We start from the raw sequence: 6,000 nt of genomic DNA on the forward strand, positions 1-6,000 counted from the left end.
CTCATAGAGAACCAAAAAAAAAAGCTCAGTTTGTTTGAACTCCTGTTCATTGCAATAGTTTACATAGTAAAAGTTGAACCGGTTCATAAGGTTTGGGGCTAGCCCAGTTAGTAAGGGAATATGGAAAAGGGTTAGGGTTAGGATTAGGCTAGATGATGAACTAGATCACATGCCAATGTTCCAAAAAAAAAAGAAGCCTGGTTCTTGCATTCCTTTTTTCGTTGTTCACATATTTCTGTAAATTTACGTTGAAGTATCTATTCTTGTAACCACTTAACTACTTGTACTATTGACTCCTTGAACCAAACGGGCCCCAATTTCTGATGGTCTTTGATACGATAGTAGTCAAGATTATTCAGTTTTAGTATGTTGATGGAAAGCTGTGCAAGCAGAGCTATTTGCTACGCTTGGATTAGAGGGAGATTGTTGAGAGATCTTGGATAATTAGGATTTTATTTCTTTCCTTTTGTACAGATATTGTGTAATTAAAATTTTATCTTATTTCCTTGTATAACCCTATTAGGATTTACAACCTTGTATTATAAATAAATTCTTTTGCAGAATAAAATATAATAGGGGTGGGCATTATAACCGAAAACCTGACCGAACCGGACCGCTTTTGGTGGTTTGGTTCATTTTATAATAAAAATCCATGAACCAAAAAAACCCGACCGAACCGGCCATGAACCGGTTTAATTTTTGAAAAACCGGTGAAAACCGGACCGGACCGAACATTTTAAATTATATTATTTAAAAATAAATTTTAACATGTGGCTGATTCGTCCATTTTAAGCCAGTGTACGCCTTGACACTCGATCGCTTCGCTCATGAAACCCTAACATTTCATTTCAGCCGCTCCAAATTTTTTTCGCTTTCTCTCGATCGATCTGCCTCTCTCACTCAACCTCCTCTCCCCAAACCAAACCGTCGACTTCTTCTTTCAAGCTCTCATCACTGTTCTCTCTCTCTCTCGGTGACTCTCGCAGCGTGGCTCTCTCTCACATCGCTGCGTTTTCTCCCGGTCAATCTCGCTATCTCTTTCTCAGCCATTCTCTCTGTCACTCTTGCTCTCTCTCACGGTCACTCTCGCTCTCTCTCACGGTCACTCTTGCTCTCTCTCAGCCATTCTCTCTCAGTTTTCCTCACTCGATTTTTCTGTCAATTTGAGCCGCAAATTCTCATGAACGAGTTAGGGCTTTAAGGTACTAATATCTGTAATTTTTCTCTCTTAGTTCTCATGAACGAGTCTGACTATGTTGTGATTTTTTATTTTATATTTATATTTATTTTAGGGTTGGAAATTTATATTTATTTTGGGCATGATTTGTAGGTATTCGTATAAATTCCTTCGTTTATATTTGTATTACCCCAGGTCTGAAGGAAGACAGACTTCTTCTCTGTAAGTCCTCTTTATTTCTTGCGTTTTTATGGATCTTGTTAATAATGACTTAGTTGCTTGGCTAAACGCTTATGTTTGTTATTTCAGCACACTGGATCTTGTGTTTTTATGGATCTTGGTCTTTTGTTGAGTGTCCTGGTCATTACTTGTAGCAGCTTTTGTTATTGCTCGGCTGGTGGGTGAAATATTTGCTTTTTTGCTTGCATCATCTGGTTACTGAGTGTGGGAAATTGTTTTCCCTACTAATGTTATATGCATGTAGTTTCTACTTGCGCTTTCAATTTATTGATTGTTCGCTTGTATCAGGATTAGAGTACTTTTTATTTGTCGATCCTCATCAAGAAGTTTCTATCTACACCAGGCGGCAGGTATAGATCTCTCTCTCTCTCTCTCTCTCTCTCTCGCGTGTTAAACAAGAGATTTGGAATATGTTATGTTAAACATTTTGTCTCTGCATGATATGTAAGAGATGCTTTTATCATAGGCGTTCTTAAATGGTCATTTATTAATTATCAGCATATTTATATATTTATGTATTCTAAATTTGGCGGTGAAGCAAACTTCTACCTTCACTACAACTATCATTTCATGATTTATTGGACATCATAGTTTCATTTTCTCCTGTTGTATGCTTGTATACAACATCATACTTTGATTATTCATATGAATTGTAGTTATTTTTATTGGATGACTCTCTGTGGATTAGTTCTAAGAACACTAGAAGTTGTGCATGTGAGATAAGCCCATTTTCTCTTCTTTATGCCGCGCTTCCTTCCCTAGCAGCAGAAGTTTTAAGTCATACTTTGAGTAATAATTTAAGTTTTATGATTATTTGTATTTTGGTTAATTCTATTTATCTAATCTGACTGTTGTGATTTTTGGTGGACAGAATTGATTTTGGGATCATAGGAAACGATGGTTTTCTTTCTTTTCTATATTAATCATAATTTGTAGTTTCTTTGTGTTATTAATTCATATGTTTACTAACTGTTTTTCTTTCTTTATGCAGAGGTGCAAATCTGATTTGAATATGAAACAACTCATGGAATTGTATGTGTATATGTAATGGAAGTTTATTTGTTTTTATTTGGATTTTCTTTTGAACTTTGCAAATATGCAAATTGTGATTGAGATTACTCTCGCAATTTGCTACGGACTGTAATTATTAATTTCTGTATTTTGAGATGTGTGGTGGATGATGATTTGCTATGGTTTTATGGTTTTTTTAAGTATTCGAATGATGAAAACTTTAGATATGCGGAGAAACTGGAAAAACTCGAAAAACTGTACAGTTTCTGTCAAAACTTGAATTGTTGAAATATGTCCAAAAAACAGAATGGGCCTGGAAAATATAAATAAAAAAAGCCTTCAATTGTTGCTTTTGTTGGGCCTCGGCAAATACCCGAACCGAACCAACCCGGCCCGCCTAACTCGGGTTTCTACTTAATTCGAAAATGGGCCTAAAAGAGAGGTCCACGGTTTAGCATTTGGGCCTACCGACAAGGCCCGGTTCGGCGTGTGGTTTGGGCCCAGAACCGGCCCGACCCGACCCGTGAACAGCCCTAAAATATAATATGAAAATGCTCGACCCCATGTTGTTTGACTAATCTTTTGGTCCATCGTTTCTAATAAAACAAAACTGATTCTAGTATTGATATAATTCTCGAGAAAATAATAGGACTAGCTTGACTCTAACGTTGTCTTTTTGTATATTTTGGATCCTAATATAATATAATTAAGTGACTCTAAATTGTTGCAAATGCCATCAATTTTCAGAGACACTATTTACATCACAAATTTAGCATGTTTTTTCTTTCTTTTAAAACAAATAACACCCTTACAACATTGAAAAAATCCATTCTTTTGACAAGAGAAAATAATACTTTGGGGTAAACAAGAAAGAAAAAAAGAAAATATAAGTTGACGTTGAACATTATAGTATAAAAAGAATAGGCACAACCGAAGCCAACCAGGATTTGAGACAATAAATCTTCCAGAAGAAGAGTAGATCGGTATAGGTCTACCTAAAGCTAGAGACACCGAAGATCCAACGGGATCTGAGGAAAAAAAACCCTTGAATATGAAGTTTTTTCTCTCTTTTTCTTTCTCCCTCTCTTAGGGGCTAGGGTTTTTCTTTCTCAATTATTTTGTTGTTTGGGGTTACATCCTCGATAATTTGTTTCTGTTCTTTTATGGTTTGAAATTTTTTTTCTTAACAAACTGGTAGATTGAATGATGGATGTGTTTGTTTCACTTGCCATTTGCTAATTGTCTCTTTCTATAGTTGAACTTGTTAGGAGACTAAGTAAACCAATTATTTGCTCGCACGGTCATAATGCAAAAATCAATTTAAATCTTCTTGCAATTTTTCAAACCCAATTCTAATTAGTTAAAGCATGTCTATACCATTTGTAAATGAAAAAGGTGTGAGATCCAATTTAAAACCACGACCTAGCAAATATAGAGAGTATATCATATCCACCAAGCTTGATATCAGCATATGCAGGAATATTGCAATCGGGCCCAATGTAGGTATTTATAATTTACTCTCTTTTCAAATTCAAGATTGAATCAAGAAGCATTTAGTTATGAATTTTTCTATTTAAACCCCACACTTCTCTTTGTTCACCTTATGTTCTAAGTTCACTCAAACTTCTAATTCAAATTTTCACATTTTCTAAGAAACCCCACTATCTTCCCAAACTACCCTCAGATTAAGTATTAATTTACACACACCCCACTTAACCCTCAATTTTCAGTTTGCCCAATTCAATTGCAAAAGAACCCACCTTTACAAACCCCACAATTTTTGGGAAATTTGGCAAAAGGAATTGGAACCCACTAAACGCTAAACCCCTAAACAGCAAGCTTTCAAGAGTTTCAATTAGTTAAAGCATGTCTATACCATTGTAAATGAAAAAAAGCATGTGGATTATTAATGAGGGGAAAATATGGAATCACGTGATAAAAACAATTAACTGAATTTAATATGTCTTCAATTAGGAGATAGCCATGCCGTATGATAAGTTTGGTTTTCTTGGGTCCCACGCGGATCATGGAGACTCTCTCTCTCTCTCTCTCTCTCGGCAGCGTGAACGAAAGGATGCAAACCCATGTATGCTGAAACATATTCTAATTAGTTAAAGCATGTCTATACCATTGTAAATGACAAAAAGCATGTGGATTATTAATGAGGGGAAAATATGGAATTACGTGATAAAAACAATTAACTGAATTTAATATGTCTTCAATTAGGAGATAGCCATGCCGTATGATAAGTTTGGTTTTATTATAAGCGTGTGCATGTCTCCAAAAAAGTTAACTACATATAAGGTGCAAACTCTAGTACAATAAATACAATAAGTTAACTATAATAAAACGGGTAACTACGGATATTTGATCTTTATGCCCAATTATTGAATACAATTATCATTAATTGTTTTTAAAATGGGTAACTACATGTATTTGATCTTTATGCCCAATTATTGAATACTATTATCTTTAATTTTCAAAAAAAAGGGTAACTACAGGAATCCTTCTAGGAGTAAGGAATCAATCATATTAAATAGGAATCCTTCTAGGAGTAAGGAATCAATCATATTAAACATATCGCAACAATATAAATTGTGTCTATATAAGCAAATAAAATCCCAGGAGAGACTGCTAAAACATATTGAGTGTGATCAAAAACTTGTAAACCCTATACTTTTCTTTTGTGCTTATTATTTGTAGCTTAGCTTTGGTGCTACATATATTAGTTTTTGAGGTTGATGGGAAATACTGGCTCTTCTCGCGTTCCCAACAAGCCCTCGCCAAGGTTTTTGGGTTATCACAGTGCGCCAAATTTCGAAATATGCCATGTTTGCAATCGAAATATTGAAAGATGGGTATGCAACCCAAATTTTAACTCCATTCTACCTAAATATATTTCTTCAATTCTTTCATACTCTGTTCTGATTTTTTTTCTTTTTCTTTTTCCCATAGGATAATTTGAGGCAACTGACATTCTGGGGTTTAAAATTCTGTAAGATGCATGAAGTTGATGGGACTCCGAGGTGCAGTGGTTGTAACAGATTCCAGGTTGGTAGAAAGACTTTTATTCGGAATGGCAATGGAGAGGAGCTGGGTTCACCATCTCCATGTTGCCTCTAGCTAGGCAGAGTCATAATATATTGTTCGGTTAGCCTTTTGCTTTCTAAGAAGGGTGTCTAATTTCCAAATAATTTTCTTTTTAAATTTTATGATTTTATATTATATTGTGATGATGTGTGTTTACCTATTTTGTGTGTGCTGTGATAGTATATTTTTGTGTATATAGGGTCCACTTTTATTAGAGAGGTGGATAACAACGTGTTTAATAAATGTGGTATAATTAGAGATACTCTTATAGGATACGTGTGTATGTATATCTTATCCAATATGCTAGTTTTCGTTTAACAAATTTGTAGAGAGAGTAATTTAACATGTTTACTTTTGGTTTGGTGTTTTTTTTAATATACCTATTCATGTTTTAGGCATTAAATTTTATTTTATTTTTGTAATGAAGCTAATGACGAAAATTTTCATTTGGTCAGACAGAAGGACAAATGGAATATGTGAAC

General features: G+C 34.6%; 1 long non-coding RNA gene across 1 annotated transcript; it reads left to right on the forward strand.

The window, feature by feature from the left end:
• Positions 1–1,073: 1,073 nt before the first annotated feature.
• Positions 1,074–1,951, forward strand: LOC148917051 (uncharacterized). Its single transcript, XR_016127195.1, has 4 exons — positions 1,074–1,202; positions 1,331–1,399; positions 1,487–1,574; positions 1,706–1,951. It is a non-coding gene; the product is annotated as an uncharacterized LOC148917051 (long non-coding RNA).
• Positions 1,952–6,000: the final 4,049 nt, after the last annotated feature.

Source organism: Prunus mume, linkage group LG5 (genome assembly GCF_029339155.1).
Source record: "Prunus mume cultivar Tortuosa linkage group LG5, ASM2933915v1, whole genome shotgun sequence".
Classification (NCBI taxonomy): Eukaryota; Viridiplantae; Streptophyta; class Magnoliopsida; order Rosales; family Rosaceae; genus Prunus; species Prunus mume.